Below are 15,461 nucleotides of genomic sequence, written 5' to 3'. Positions count from 1 at the left end.
ATATGTAAAAGCCACCCCTTCACTGAAAGACAGTTTACTTCTTGGCCTCTTGAATCATAACTGGCGTTGAGCAGTCTTGTGGCTACTTTAACCAATAGAATAGGGCAGAAGTGACATTCTGACACTTCTGAACCAAACCTTAAGAAGACTGACAGCTTCTGCTCCTTTCCTCTTGGAATGCTCTTTATTAGGACCTAACTGCTATCCTGTGGGCAAGTCAAAGCAGCCACATACACAGGTCCATATAAAGGAGAACTGAGCCCCCTGACATATAGCCCCAGCTGAGCTGCCAGCCAGTATCCAGTTATATCCCCCAGCCATGAATGTGAGGCCATTTTGGCCCTTCTGGCCTTTTCAAAACCCAAGTCTACATAACTTAAGGCAGAACCACCCAGTCAAATCAAAGAATCATGAGAAGTAATACACTGTTAATGTTTTAAACCATTAGGTTTTGAGTGGATTGTTACACAGTAATACGTAACCAAAACAAAGGTCTACTAAGATAAAAACTGAAAATAATCCTTTTTTTTTTTTTTTAACTGTTGGGCTTTGAGGGAATAGTTTCAGAGCATGGTAGGGCAGAAACCAGGTTTCAGTGAGCTAAACATTGGATGAAAAGTTAAGGGTAGACTGAATGAAAATTCACGTACTAGGCACTAATTCGTAGATGAAAAAGCAGCTCTGTTAAATTGACACTAAATATAAAGGCACTTATACATGATTTAATATAAATATATATTTTATATCTATTTCCTAACAAATGACAAAAGAATGGTACCAAAATTATTAACTCATACACAAAAATCTTAAAGAGCATTAATAGTCACATGAAAAGGAAAGATTCACACATCCCAACAGCACTGGTTTTCCCACATATTTTAACAAATTAAAACAACCATATTTTATAGTTCTTTATTATCAACCATAATGTGGTCATAACCAACTATGAGCCATTTTTTAAAGAAAAACATGAAACAAATTTTTTACAAGTAGAATAAAATCAAGATTTCTCCCTTAGTGGGAATATAAGATAAAGAGTTTTCACCAATAGCAGAAGAAAAGGAAAGTTATATTGTTGAATGCCTTTCTAAGTAATTATATTTTAGCTTGATTTAATTTTAAAATGGTCAGGCAAAATTGCCAAGAAGCAGAATGTGTATGTGTGCTTGTTATTATATTGGTGATTACAAAAGAAATTTTTAAAAATAATTATTAAATTTAACTCTTGGCTAAATTAATTATTTTAATAACTTACTATAAAATCTTCTAAATAAAGTATATCATTTTTTATTAAGCAGAGTATGCTAAATATAATTTAACCTTTTGATAAATCACAACCTTCTTTCAAAACATATCCTCTGAACCATGTTGTAGATGCTGATATAGTTATTGGTCAAGGATAGAATAAGTTATAACAATAAAGGAGGAAGAAAAAAAAACAATAAACGAGGAAGCCACAATAAATGAAGACAGATTTAAATTAAATAATATAAAAACACTATTTTCAAAAACTAAGTATTCACAATGAAACAATGGTATCACACACATTCACTACATTACACTTCAAAACTATTATACTGCACCGCTTCAGAGCAAGAGCTTCTCCTCCATGACCTGAATCATTGCCAGCATCATGAACTGCCTCATAGTGTTTGAAAAGTTCATCAGCAGATCCAAGAGATTTCATACACTGGGGACATATGAAACCCTAAGAAAGAGATAGAAAAAGGTTTCAAAATAGTATTTTAGTATTGCAGAATAACCGTTTGTATGTTATGAAATACAGTCACATGTATTATTCACACCAATGGTACCATTAAGTAAACTCTAATTTATGGTGTTAAGTCCAAATTCTGGTATTGCGCAAAGGTACGTCACTGCTTATCCTGGATGCAGTTTACAAGATACAAAGAAAACCCTTACAACCTTCTTTTAGGTTGAGTAAATTAATGGTAAGAGAGTTTTATCCTGAAAAGTCAATTCTAATCTCGAAGTCTAGTTGAGAAGATTTGTCTTCATATCCTCCATCTCTCTAGACAATCCTCTTCGTAGATAATACCTGCTCCAATCTACTTCAAAGGAATGATAACCAAAAAATTAAGAACATGAAGTACTCTGATCATTGAGAAAAAAGGTAATGTAAATAACTCATAATTACCACAGAGTTATCTACAATGGTTGAGAAGTATTCTAGTCAGTAATGCTAACCGAAGACTAACATAAAAATTTTAAATTAACATATAGTCCTGTACTTCTCTTCTAAGAACTTGTGGTTCCTCCATACCCCATTTATACTTCTGTAATTTGTCTCTTCAAAAATTAAGTTTCTTGAATTACCTTAAAAAATATATATATATAGTCTATATATATATAGTCCTGTAAAATAATAAAAACTTACAAATAATCCCAGAATGACTATATGGTTATGGCATACAAGGTCCTTCATGTGTATTACCCGAATGACCTAACCAGTCTGATGTCTGGACACCCTTCCTTACTCTATACAACATGGCTCAACTATACTGAAGTACCTATGCTTCTCTGAACACACCATGGTATCTCACATTTTTATCCTTTTGTATGTATATTGCTATTTTCCTCCAGCATTATTATTAGTGTGTCAAGTTTCTACATTCACTGCGACACACAACACAAAAAAGATTTTAATCTATGTTTCCCTAATGGCTAGTGTAGTATTTTGAACATACCATGTATTTCTATACTGTGTATTTATTTAGTGAAATATGAATAAACCCAGTAGGGAAGAATTTGGGGGGCGGGGACAGAAGAGCTTCAATAGTTTGCAGATCACAAAGCTTCCAAGGGACAGATTGAGCTAACTAATAAAAACTCTGGATACATAAAAACTAAAAATAAATAAATAATTTGTGCTCTTTTGTTGGCTGTTACACAAGTAATATACCCTTACTTATCATTTGTGCATATTATATGGCAAAAACCAAGGCTCACTGAGCATAACATTACCAGACAATGGTGTAACAAGTATATATAAAGGATTATAGGAACACAGGAGGAGAGGTATCCAACTTTGCCTGTGGTAGCAGTTAATGCTTTACAAAAAATACAGATACACATACATATTGTGTATATGTGTATATATACATATATGTAGAGATATGTATATATGAGACATTAGAATTAGGTACTAAAGAATAAGTAGGAGGAAAGAGACTAAATAGAAGTTTACTTGTCAGAAATAAAGGCATTCTAAGCAAATGGAGGAGCATGAACAAAGATGAAGGAAATGGTATGAAATACAGTCGTGCTGCATTTAGGAAGCAGAGGTCTGTTCTGATTACAGAGCAAGAGTGAAGGGCAGGGGCACTATAGGTGAATGAATGCAATGATCTCCAAGAAACTCCTAAAATAAGCAAAGACAGTAGTACTGAGGCTGTGCATTTGGACATCAGAATAACGCATCAGGATCCACAGATATTTGATGCTCTGCTGAATTTGATGTCTTCTGAATGAATGAATGCTCCCAATCTATGAGTTAATCTAGCTGATGTTATGCTCTTTTTTTAAAGCCACCTATTATCTACCATCATGTTTCATAACCGCTCTATATTATGCTTTATTTGGCATTCTTGTAAACTTCTGCCCAGTAACTACTGTATCACACAAGTTAACATGCTTTTGGTGCAACAGCACATAAACCCCTATAATATTTAGCTTGTCATCTCTCTTTTGCGTCTCAGCTTCTTCTAGTAACTAGAAGGCAAATTACAGTGTTCCTCAGGGAATCCACACCCCGTTACATTATTTAATCTTCACAACTTTGGCTTCTTGACTATTGTCTCTACTTCCAGGTTTTGGCTTTAGATACCTAAGTATGCCAAAAAGCTAGTGATCACATTAAGGTATGTCATACCCTCTTAAAGCTTCTAAGTATTACCAGATTAATATTCCAGAATGAACTGATTCATCCCTAAAGAGAAATTTTAGAAATTCAGTAATAAATATTTAGTTATAGAAATATTCCACCTAAGTAAATTTTCCATGTGATTAGAGCTTTCATGGATGTTTAAATAAAACTTCAGTTTGGGGACATTTCTGATAAAAATAAATCTTCCTAAAGTACATATATGCACTTTCTCACCTTCTTAAATAGATGATATTAAACCTTTGCTTAATGTCTAAGCAGCATAAATATTAATCACTGAATGAGTATCTTCCACTCTGTGAATTCTGGCAAGCATCTTTAATTCCTGTAACCACATTTCAGTTTTTTCTAAACCCTGTTTTGTCTTTCAACAATCATTTCTAAAAATTATTCATGTGCTATTTCTAGCAATGCTAGCCTCATATGAATGGGAAGGGTATACTGGGGGGGAGTCTATTAAAACTATATCACTCATTTAAAATAAAAGTAAAATAAGCTCAGAATGAATATCTGAGAGATGTCCCATGAATGGGACTTTGTGATACTAATTCTGGATATTAAGAGATTCCTCTATTTTTTCTAAAATATTGTCAAGGGGACTGAAGTTGCTAGATAGCATAAAACACCAAATAATAAAATACTCAAAATAGCTAGCTACATTTATTTCCCTTAATCATTCCAAATTTCTCACCAACTTACACACACACACACACACACAGGTTAAAAGCAATTAAATACCTTACTCTTAGCTTTCAGTTATCTGCAACCCTTTCTCAGATCCACTGTAGCTAAGAGCTTATCTTAACTTGATACTGATGATACCCTGTTGTACCAAGTATCCTTTCAGGTAAAAGGAAAGTTCTTATTAAGTGACAGGGAGAACAGGTTGTCACTTTTGATTCTGGCTATCCCATAAAGAAAAGCTGACCCATATGTTCTGGAAGAAAGACAACTGGTAAAATGCTAAGCAGAGTTCCAAGACTTTTATGCCTCTATCTTTGTTCACACTGCTTCAGCTAGTTTAACTGGTATCCTCCCACAGGCACCCGTTCCCCCATCACCCTAGAGAATGTCTGGTTTAAGTGTTCCCCACCAAAGTTTTTCTGCAGTTTCCCTTAAGTTGAATTAGACATTGCACTCTTTTGCAAATATGTATCATAGAAACTTCCTGGCATAGAGATCATATCTTATTTACCTTTTTTTTTTTTATCCCTTTTATCTACCAAAATACCTGGAACATAAGAGGTACTCTATTAATGTGTTAAATAAGTGGAGGTTTGGTGAGATTGTTTTCCTTATATGTCATTATCTCATAGGAAAAAGTAAGTGTGATTTTTTTGTCTTTCATGGTTAAGAAAAAGTTTCATTCTTTTATAAAACTTATAGAAGAATTTTTTAAAATCTATGCCTCTATTTGGTTATAGAATACTGTAGTCATTTTCAAAGGAAGAGACATAGCAGGATCATCTGAGAAACTGTTTCCAGCCTAAAAATTGGCAACAATTCCCCTCACTGGTTCCCACCCCTAGCCTTAGACATGCATCAGCCCCACACACTACAGAGAAACATTTGGGTGACCCACTGTTCATGGTAAGTATGCCTCATTCTTTCCATCAGGTCTGGGTAGTCAAAACAGAGGTTGAAACAGTGGTAGACCCAGGTTCTAATGCAGTGTATTTTCCCGAATAAAGACAGTGACAGTTCACATGCAAAGTCGTCTTTAAGAGTAAAGCATTAATCTAAAACATTGTAATATATTCACTGATAAAACATTAACTAATAAAGATATAATTATTGAATAAAAAACTCACTTTATATTTCAAATTTCATGGCAAAATTTATGCAAAAATATTAACTTAAATGTTTATATTTGTTTACAGATTCACAAAGAATAGCCAAGCCAACTTCCCAAGAGCCTCTTTTCCTTATTGAAGCTTCTTTAAAGCATGCATAATTAAAGCAATCCATATTCCCTTGTAGCATAAAAAATTAAGCAACACCAAGGCCAGGAAAAACAAAGCTATTTTGAGCAACCCATAACCAAGCTGCTAAAACAAAATATATAGGACCCACAGTAACACTGGAGTCATTAAGAAGTTCCTGTCCTCTTGTCTCATTTTCAGCATGCACTTTCTGGTAATGCTCCGACAAATCAATAGCAGTTATACATCTTTTCATACATAATGGACAGATGAAACCCTGTGAAATAACAACTTTTAGGAGGATATACATAAAGTTATTTATGAAACAAAATATAGACAGTAAAAACAGACATAACAGGAAAATAATTAGTATATCTCTTTTTAGTATATAGAAAGGAAATTTTTAAGCAGTAACTGCACGAAAGGTGAAAGACCTATCCAAAGTAGGACTTTGAAAATTAGTTTCCATCCTCATGCTGCAAGTTTCCTCTGGTTCAGTATTATAGTAACCAGCTGCTTCAGTTGGAATATAACTACTCTTTTTGTTTATAATACTTCGTTCTTGCTTATCTGAGAGCCATTATTGGCAAACTAGTTTTTATTTTAGATCAAGAAATGACTGGCAGTTTTAACAAATACCTTTATGTAAGATAACATTCTCAACAAAAAAAAATTCTTATGATGAAAGCAATTTTTAGTCTTCACCATATTCCACTAGCCTAAGATACTATTCTTGTCCACACCCATGTGTTCCAGTAGGTAGGTTTCTAGTAGGTAACCTTTTATTCTAACTTTATGAGCCAAATAAAATCATTTAAAAACAATTTCCCAAAATCCCTATACCTAACAATATCTATATTTTAAATGTGAGATGTTACACTTATCTTTGGTTTGGGGTTTTGTCAGACAGGAACAGTAAAAGGATAAGAGGATAGAGGAATTGAGAGGATCAAGGAGAAAGTAAATTAAATGAAGACAGTGGTGAAGGACAATAGGTTATAAAGTTTATAATGTTATGGGTTTGGTGTCAAAAATAGATGTGGTTTTGAGTCACAACCAATATTGACTATATGAATTTTAAAAGTCACTTTATTTTGCTAAATATCATTTCCTCATCTATAAAATGGGGCTGATATTAGTATCTGTTCTTCTAGAGTTATTGTATAGTATATAAAATGCTTAGTCCAGTGCCTGAGACATTATAAGTGCTAAACAAATATTAACTGTCATTGGATGTACAGTTAGAGAGTAAAGGAAATGAAGCTAAGAAAGGCTGAGAGACTAGAAGAAAAAATAGAAATTAAAAACCTGAAATACTCAGTAAGGCCAAAGAAGTTAAGTAGTGAGGAGAGAAAAAGTTTTTGCGAGGACAAGCGGTTAAGGTAAAGAATGCAGAGATACGATTTTATTTAACATTTCAGATGAAACTATTCTACCTGATAAGAAGATGGAAGGTACTACCATGGGCTTGAGTAACTAGAAAAGAGGTAATAAAGATCATTGGCACTGATAACATTAAGAACTGGGAGGCTAAGATGTTCCTTGAGTCTCTAACATCACTTAGGACCATAGCAAGCAAGAAGACTGCAAACAAATGTTCCAAAGTGAGAAGCAAGGCAGGGTAGCAGTTAAAAGCCAGTCCTGGGCTTGAAACCTGGATTCATACCACTCTTAGTAGCACGTATGACCTTCAATTTCTTCATCTTAAAGGAGGTAAAAATAACACCTACTTCATATGGGGGAGTCGCATGAGAATTAAATGAAATAATAAATGCTAAGTGCTTATCACAGCATCTGATATAAAGAAAAAATTCAATAAATGTTAGCTATCATTAATATCATTGTTCCTTTTGTTAACAACCCTTAAATGGGACTAGCTAGGGGATGAAAGTAAGGAACATGAATTCACTTTTTTTCTTTTTACTGATGAAAGTGTTGTCTTCCAGGCAACCACAGTCCCGAGTACTAAAACTACACAATAATTTTTCAAAAGAATGCACTGTTGCATTTTTTACCACAATATATTTATGCTGCCTACCATTTTACTCATTTCTTCACTGTAAGCATCCGCATATCATTCAATCATTCATTCTAAAAGTATTTACTGAGTGTGATTACTAGGTCATTATGCTACCGTGCTGAGAACACAATGGTAAAATAAAATGAAGTCCCTACTCTCAATAAGCTTGCAGGTTTCTTGAAAAATTTACTAAAGAAAATAATCACATTTTACACTCCATTAATCAGAAAATCCTATTAAAACTACCTTCAAAATATATTCAGAATCTCAGGACCTTTACTGTTATCGCTTGATCCAAACCACCCTCACAGTGTACATGGATCACTGCAATAGACTTCCAACAGTCTCTCTGCTTCTACCCTTACCCCACTAACAATTTTATTTTCCACAGAGCAGCTAGAGTGTATCCTACAAAAACGTAAATAAATTTTGTCGTTTCACTGCGCAAAACTCCCAAGTGACTTCCCATCTCACCAAGAGTAAAACACCTAAGTCGTTACAAAAGCCAAATGGCCCTATGAGGTGGGCCTCATTACCTCACTATCCCAGCCTCCCCTCACACTCACTGTGCTGGAGCCACACAAGCTTCCTGGCTTTTTCATCACGCCAGGCATGCTCCCACCTCAGAGACTGTCTACTTGTTCCACATGCCTGCAACATGCTTGTTCCAGAAGTTCACATGACTCGTTTCCTCACTTCCTTTAGTTCTTTCTGAGCTATCCGCTTTCTTAGAAACATCTTCCCTGACAATCCTATTTGAAATCACACCCACCCAAAATACTTTCTGTGCCCCCTTCCCTGCTTTTATTTTTCAAAATAACACTGCCTCCTTCTGTACAATTTTAGTGTGATTTGGGTTTTTTGCCTGTTTCTACCCACTAGAATATAGGTTTCACCAAGATAAAAACTTTTTACTATTTCACTCACTGCCATATCTTCAGCATTCAGAACAGTGTCTGGCAATAATAAATATTCGACCAAGAAATGAATCTCATAATAATAGTCATTACCAAAAGGATAAGGAATACTTTTCCATAGAAGAACATGGAAGAAGTCTCCATCCTACATGTGAGCCAAGGAAAGTTTACTGAAAAAAAGTAATTATCTGCGATGAGACTTGAAGGATAACCAGATGTTAACCAAGAAAAATGAAAAGCCAAGAACAAGTAAGGCATAGAGATCAGCATATTCAAAAGTCCAAAGATAAGAAAAAACTTGGAACACCTTAAAATTAGGAGTTCATTATGCCTGGATCAAAGAACATTAAAGAAAAAAAAAAAAACCACATATATAAGGTTGACTGATTTCCCACAAAAGTAAAAATTTAATGCCATGGGGAAAGGTAACATTTTCAACAAATGGTCCTGACAGGCATATGGGGGGAAATGTGATTTCCATATTCACATGGAAAAAATGAAACTCAACCAGTACCTCATACCATACATAATAATTTAAAAGAAACCACAGACTTAAATGTAAATGCTAAAATGATTTTTTCATCCTTCAGTCTTTTTTTCTGAAATATAGTTGATGTACAATATTATATGTTACAGGTGTACAGTATGATTCACAATTTTTAAAGGTTATACTCCATTTATAGTTACTATAAAATATTGGCTACATTCCCTGTGTTGTACACTGTATCCTTGTAGCTTGGGTTTTATTTTTTTAATCAGGAGAAAGTTTTGCAGTCTTGGGGTACGCAAAAAATTTTGCAGAACCCAAAAAGCACTAACCATAAAAGAAAAGGATGACAAACTGCACTTCACCAAAATTTAAATCTTCTTCCCTTTGAAAGACATCATTAACAAAATGAAAAACAAGCCAGATTGTAAAAAAATATACACAACACATATTTCTGATTGTGGTATAAGGCCTAAAATTAAGGCCCAATATTATATGCTGCCTTGACAACTGGTGAAACTGGAAGAGCTTCAATGATCTAACTACAAGCTCCCCTCCTTACTCTGCTCCAGCAGATAAGGTCCTCTAGCCCAAAAACCCTCCTCTTCACTGGGAGCAGGCACAGGGCCTGCTTAAGCCTGAGCAGCAGGTTTCAGTTTCCTACCAGTCCCTGGAATTATTCAAACAAGCCAATCACATCTCCTGTAGGAAGCAGACACCTCACCTTCCTGATACTATAATGACTGCTTCTCACAGCCCCTGAGTGTTCGTTTCTTCCCCAAGTGCAATCCTTGTGTGGCCCTACTTGGCACACAGTGTCCTCCTCACCTGGGCTGTGAGTATATGTGAATAATAAACTGCTGTTGATCTCACTTATCGAGTGTCAGGTTAATTATGTGTTGAGCCATCCCCATAAGTCTAGGGAGGGGCTTCCCTTAGCAATGGGGTGAATAGGAGGCAATCAAAACACTGACAAAGGACTTGTACTCAGAATAGATAAAGTCATCTTACAATTCATTAATAAAAAGATAATTCAGTTTTTTAAGTGGTCAGATTTCCAGTTCCAGATAAAATGGAATAGATACCCTTCTTTATTCTTCCAGCTAAACACAGCTAAAATCCCTAGGCATTATATATAAAACAAACATAAGACAATTTTGACAGATAAAGAGAGAAACACAGACCAGCTAAGGAGCTCAGAAGCCAAGGACTGAGACAGTGGTGAGTACTCTGCATTTTCTTTTTGCATCATATATTCTAAACTAGGTGCTAGAGAAGCCGGCAACCTGGAAACTTCAGTGGACCCTTACCACTTACCAGTGGACAGCACCACAAGAAAAGGCTGCTCTCCCTAGCCAAAGGAGCAGAAAAACGAAGATTGGATTTGGTAATATGGTGGTCATTAGTGAGTGCTTTCAGTGAATACTAAGGATGGAAACCAGACTGGAAAGGGTTAAAGAGTAAATAAAGACATTTGCTTCTGCAATGTGATATAGTAAATAGTCTGAACAACTACCCTGACAAGAACAACTGACATAAAAAATCACTTATTACATTATATATTATATGTATTATATATTTGTTATAGACTGAATGTTTATCTACCCTCAAAATTCATTTGTTGAAATCTTAATCCCCAATGCGATGGTACTAGGAGATGGGATCTTTGGGAGATAATTCAGTCATTAGAGTAGAGCCATCATGAGTAAGATTAGTACCCTTATAAAAGAGACCCCAGAGAGCTCTCAAACCCCTTCTACCATGTGAGGACAGCCATCTATAAACCAAGAAGCAAGCCTCCATCAGACAAAGAATCTGCCGATCTTTGATCTTGAACATCCCAGTCTCTAGAACTGTGAGAAATAAATGTTTATTGTTTAAGCTACTCAGTGCTTTTGTTATAATAGCCTATACTAAGATACTGTTATATATATTATTATACGTAATAATATATAAAATGTGAGAAAAATGAGCACTAAAGCAAGGTATTGCTTTATTTCTATTTCTTTAAAATCCTGGAAGCCATATTTCAAATTTCATTTAGATGGCTGCTAAAGGAACAATGTTAAAACCTAGAGTTTGTTCAAAGTGGGAAGCCAACTTCAGAGTAAAAGGGAAATAACCTGAGAGAAAGATTAAGAAAAAAAGAGACTGAGGGACGGGGAGAGACATCGACCAACATCTTAAACAAGTCTGTACCTTAGCATGGGCTAACGGAAAAAACAACATCTCCTGAGAATTCATAATCACCAATAACCCTTGGGTGGGTAGTTGGATTTTACGCTAGTGAGTAATCTGAAGAATTTCAAGCACCAAACTTAATTTAAGGGAGTCTCAGGTTAATGGCACCTCTAAAGCAGTATTTATACGCTGATGGGAATAATTTGTGGCATGGGTAAAAATCAAAATCATAGGAGGGAAAGATGATAAGCTGAGAATATGAGAGAGAATGGAATCCAGAGCAAAAGCAAAATGACTGAAGTCTGATAGCAAAAGAGACCTGTCTTTCACATACAAAAGTAAGAAAAAGAACAGAGGTGCAAGTATAGCTTTTAGTGACAAAATGAGCACATTCATCTAATGGTTCCTATTTTCTCAATGATGTAGAGAGTGACCAAAGGAAGGTGAGAATAAGGTAAGACACACGGAAGATTTAAGGATAACAGAGAGTACAGCTATCACAGACAACAGAAAAGGGACCCTGATAAGAAAGCACAGCAGGATTACCAGCCACTGCTCACTACCTTTTGGAGATTCTTTGTTGTTTTTGGTCTGAATGAGGTCAGCAATTACTACTAAACTCCTTTCCAGGGTTACAACTGAGCACTCTGAGCTCATCACATCATGAACACAGTTTGGAATGTTTTCCTTGAATGTATTTCCTTAAACTTGCTCATAATATAAAGTTCAACTGATACTTTCCTTCTCACTTTCACAGTCTTGTTAGATCTTATTACAGTTAATACACATATACATGAAGACAGATGGCCAGAAAGAGACAAAACAGAAAGATGAATGGATAGAGACATACACAGAAACAAACACAAAAATAGACTCACCAACCAAGAGGTGGGGAAGAGTAGAGAAAAGGGGACTGGGTAGATAGTACAGTTAGATTCAGAAAGGGACAACTGACAAAAACTGTCAGAGCAGAAACACAAGTGTATCAATCTCTTAGGGGCAGTATTATGGGTGGTTTTTATGTTCTTCTCTCATCTTACCTCCTTTTTCTGTGATGATCATATATTGTTTGTTAAAACTAATAATAACAATAAAGCAACTACTAAGGCTGACTTTTGGAAAAATGAGGGTTTTTTTAGACTTATTTACTTTATCCATTAATTTTCAATAAGTTATCAAAGATAAAAGTTCTTACAAAGTCATAAATGAAGACAACAAATAATGTATAAACTTTATAGCTAATCTAATCTTTCATTAGCTTAGTAGTTCATGACAGTACAAACATAATTAGATACTAATCAACTGTAATTCTTCACAGATTTAAAAATCTTCATTAAGTTGAGATGACATTAACATTAAAGACAAATTGGTACTACTATTTTTCGGTCTTAATATACACTTTCTCAGTCTCAACTAAGCACAAATAGCTATCCATAAATATGATTCAAAAGGTGCTTTTCAATTTGTAAGAAAGATTTCTGAGAACTTTTTCTACAAAAGTTTAAATTACCAGTTGTTACTTGAAATATTTGCTATTTTTCCTTAAATATTGAATTTTATTGTAAAATTTTATTTTCATACCTCTGAAGAGCTTTCATTAGTGACATCCACAGTGTTTACAGGAGCTGCTGATGAATCTAAATCAGAACCTTGAGAGCCAACTCTCCCAGGAGTCTGAAACACAAGCAGAAGGGGGAAAATCAAATTAAATATTAACAATATATTCATAAACTATTTAGTAACCTAAACAGTAATCAAGGCTAGCCTTATACATAAAAGTAGACATCCTCTCAATAATAACAAACAGTAGTAGAAGCTATCCTTTACTGGAGACCAACTGTACCTAATATTTTATCAAGATCTCTACCTGGATTCTCTCAGTTTTAGTTTTTTGAAACTAATAAAGTTTATTTTTGTATATAGTGCTTTATCATCCTCATCTCACTTTCACAGAATATCTTATTTAATCACAATGACATCTCTGAGAGAGGAAGGGATAATGTTATCTCTATAGATAAGAAAAGAGAGAAAATAGACATCACAAAGCAGCTAAAAGATTTCTCAAAATTGTACTGTTAAAAAAAAAAAAAGGAAGCAGAACCAAAATGCTAAAAGTTTAATTCCTCTTGCATTGCTCTCTACTACACCAACTAAACTACAATTATTTGAGGGGAGCTAAAAAGATCAACACAACACACATTATCTAGTCACCCATCCATCTACCACCATACTAACCATTACCAATCTATCTCCAATACTTAATATTCCATTGTCAGAGACAGTTTGGAGGGTTCAAGATGATGGTGTAAAAAGATCCTGAATGAACCTCCACCCACAGACACAACAAATATACACTTACCTATGGAATAGTTCTCCCAGAAAGGGACCTGGAAACTGAATGAACAGAACCTCCACAGCAAAGGGTAAAAGGACAGCAATGAGATGGATAGGAGAGGCAGTCACAAAACCAAAACTACAGCAAGCCACAATTGGGAGGGATCACAAAGGAATAGATCCTTCCCCTGAGAAGCAAGGGATTTAAGCATCACATTAAGCACCCCAACGCCTACACCCTGCACGAGAGATGAGAACCAAAACATCTGGGTTTGAAAACCAATGGGGAATATGCCTGGGAAAACTAGAAAACTATAGGGAATAGAAAATCTGCTCTTAAAGGACTTGCACAAAGACTCATTTGACCTGAAAACCAGTGCAAAAACACCAAGCTGTAAAGTGCATGAACAATGGGTAAAGGGGACTCACCTACTAGCCTTGAAGCATCTGCTGGAGGGGCAGGAACCAGTTGGCACACCCCCAGGGACTGAGTCACTGGCAGGAGCCATTTATGTGATCTCAGGCTACCTTGCTAATACCAGTGCTGGCTGGCACCATTTTGGAATTCTCCATCCAACCTGTTAGCGCCAATGGTCACACCCCCACTGAAGCTAGCATTAACCTGATACCTAAATCAGACCAAAAAAGAAAATTACAGGCCAATTTCTTTGATGAACATAGATGCAAAAATCTTCAACAAAATATTAGCAAACTGAATCTAACAATACATTAAAAGGAGCATGCACTATAATCAAGTAGGATTTATTCCAAGATGCAAAGATCATTCAACATCCACAAAGCAATCAACATGATACATATTAACAAAATGAAGGATAAAAATTATACTGTTATCTCAATAGATGCAGAAAAAGCATTTGACAAAATTCAACATCCATCTATGACAAAAACTCTCAACAAAGTAGGTATAGAGGAAATGTACCTCAACAAAATAAAGGCCATATAGGACAGATCCACAGCTAATATCACACTCAACAGTGAAAAGCTGAAAGCATTTCCTCTAAGATCAGGAAATAAGACAAGGATACCCACTATAGACACTTTTATTTAACATACCATTGGAAATCCTAGCCAAAGCAAGTAGGCAAAGTAAAATAAAATAAAATTTAATTTAATTTAATAAAAAATAAAATAAGGAAAGAAAAAAGCATCCAAATCTGAAAAATAGAAGTAAAACCATCACTATTTTTGCAGATGACATGATACTATATATAGAAGACCAGAAAGACTACACACACATACACACAGTTAGCACTAATAAATGAATTCAGTGAAGTCACAGGATATAAACTCAACATACAGAAATCTGTAGCATTTCTACACCAATAGCAAATATCACAGAGAGAAACTAACAAAACAACCCCAGTTACAATTACATCAAAAAGAATAAAATAACTAAGAATAAATTTAACCAAAGAGGTAAAAGACCTGTACAGTGAAAAACCAATAGACAATGATGAATGAAACTGAGGAAGATACAAATGGAAAGATATTCCACAGTCACTGATTGGAAGAATTAATATTCTTAAATTGTCCATACTTCCCACAGCAATCTACAGATTCAATGCAATCCCTATTGAAGTTCTAACGGCATATTTCACAGAACTAGAATAATTCTAAAATTTGTATGGAACCATGAAAGACCCCAAATAGTCAAAATAATATTAAGAAGAAAACA

The 15,461-nt window shown here is 34.9% G+C and overlaps 1 pseudogene; it reads right to left on the bottom strand.

The window, feature by feature from the left end:
* The window catches only part of LOC135320647 (early endosome antigen 1-like), a 64,266-nt pseudogene that overhangs the window by 25,876 nt on the left and 22,929 nt on the right, over positions 1-15,461 (bottom strand).

The sequence above is a fragment of the Camelus dromedarius genome, unplaced genomic scaffold (genome assembly GCF_036321535.1).
Source record: "Camelus dromedarius isolate mCamDro1 unplaced genomic scaffold, mCamDro1.pat HAP1_SCAFFOLD_29, whole genome shotgun sequence".
Classification (NCBI taxonomy): domain Eukaryota; kingdom Metazoa; phylum Chordata; class Mammalia; order Artiodactyla; family Camelidae; genus Camelus; species Camelus dromedarius.
Note: the sequence above shows the minus strand (reverse complement) of the source record. Positions and strands in the feature narration are given on the sequence as shown.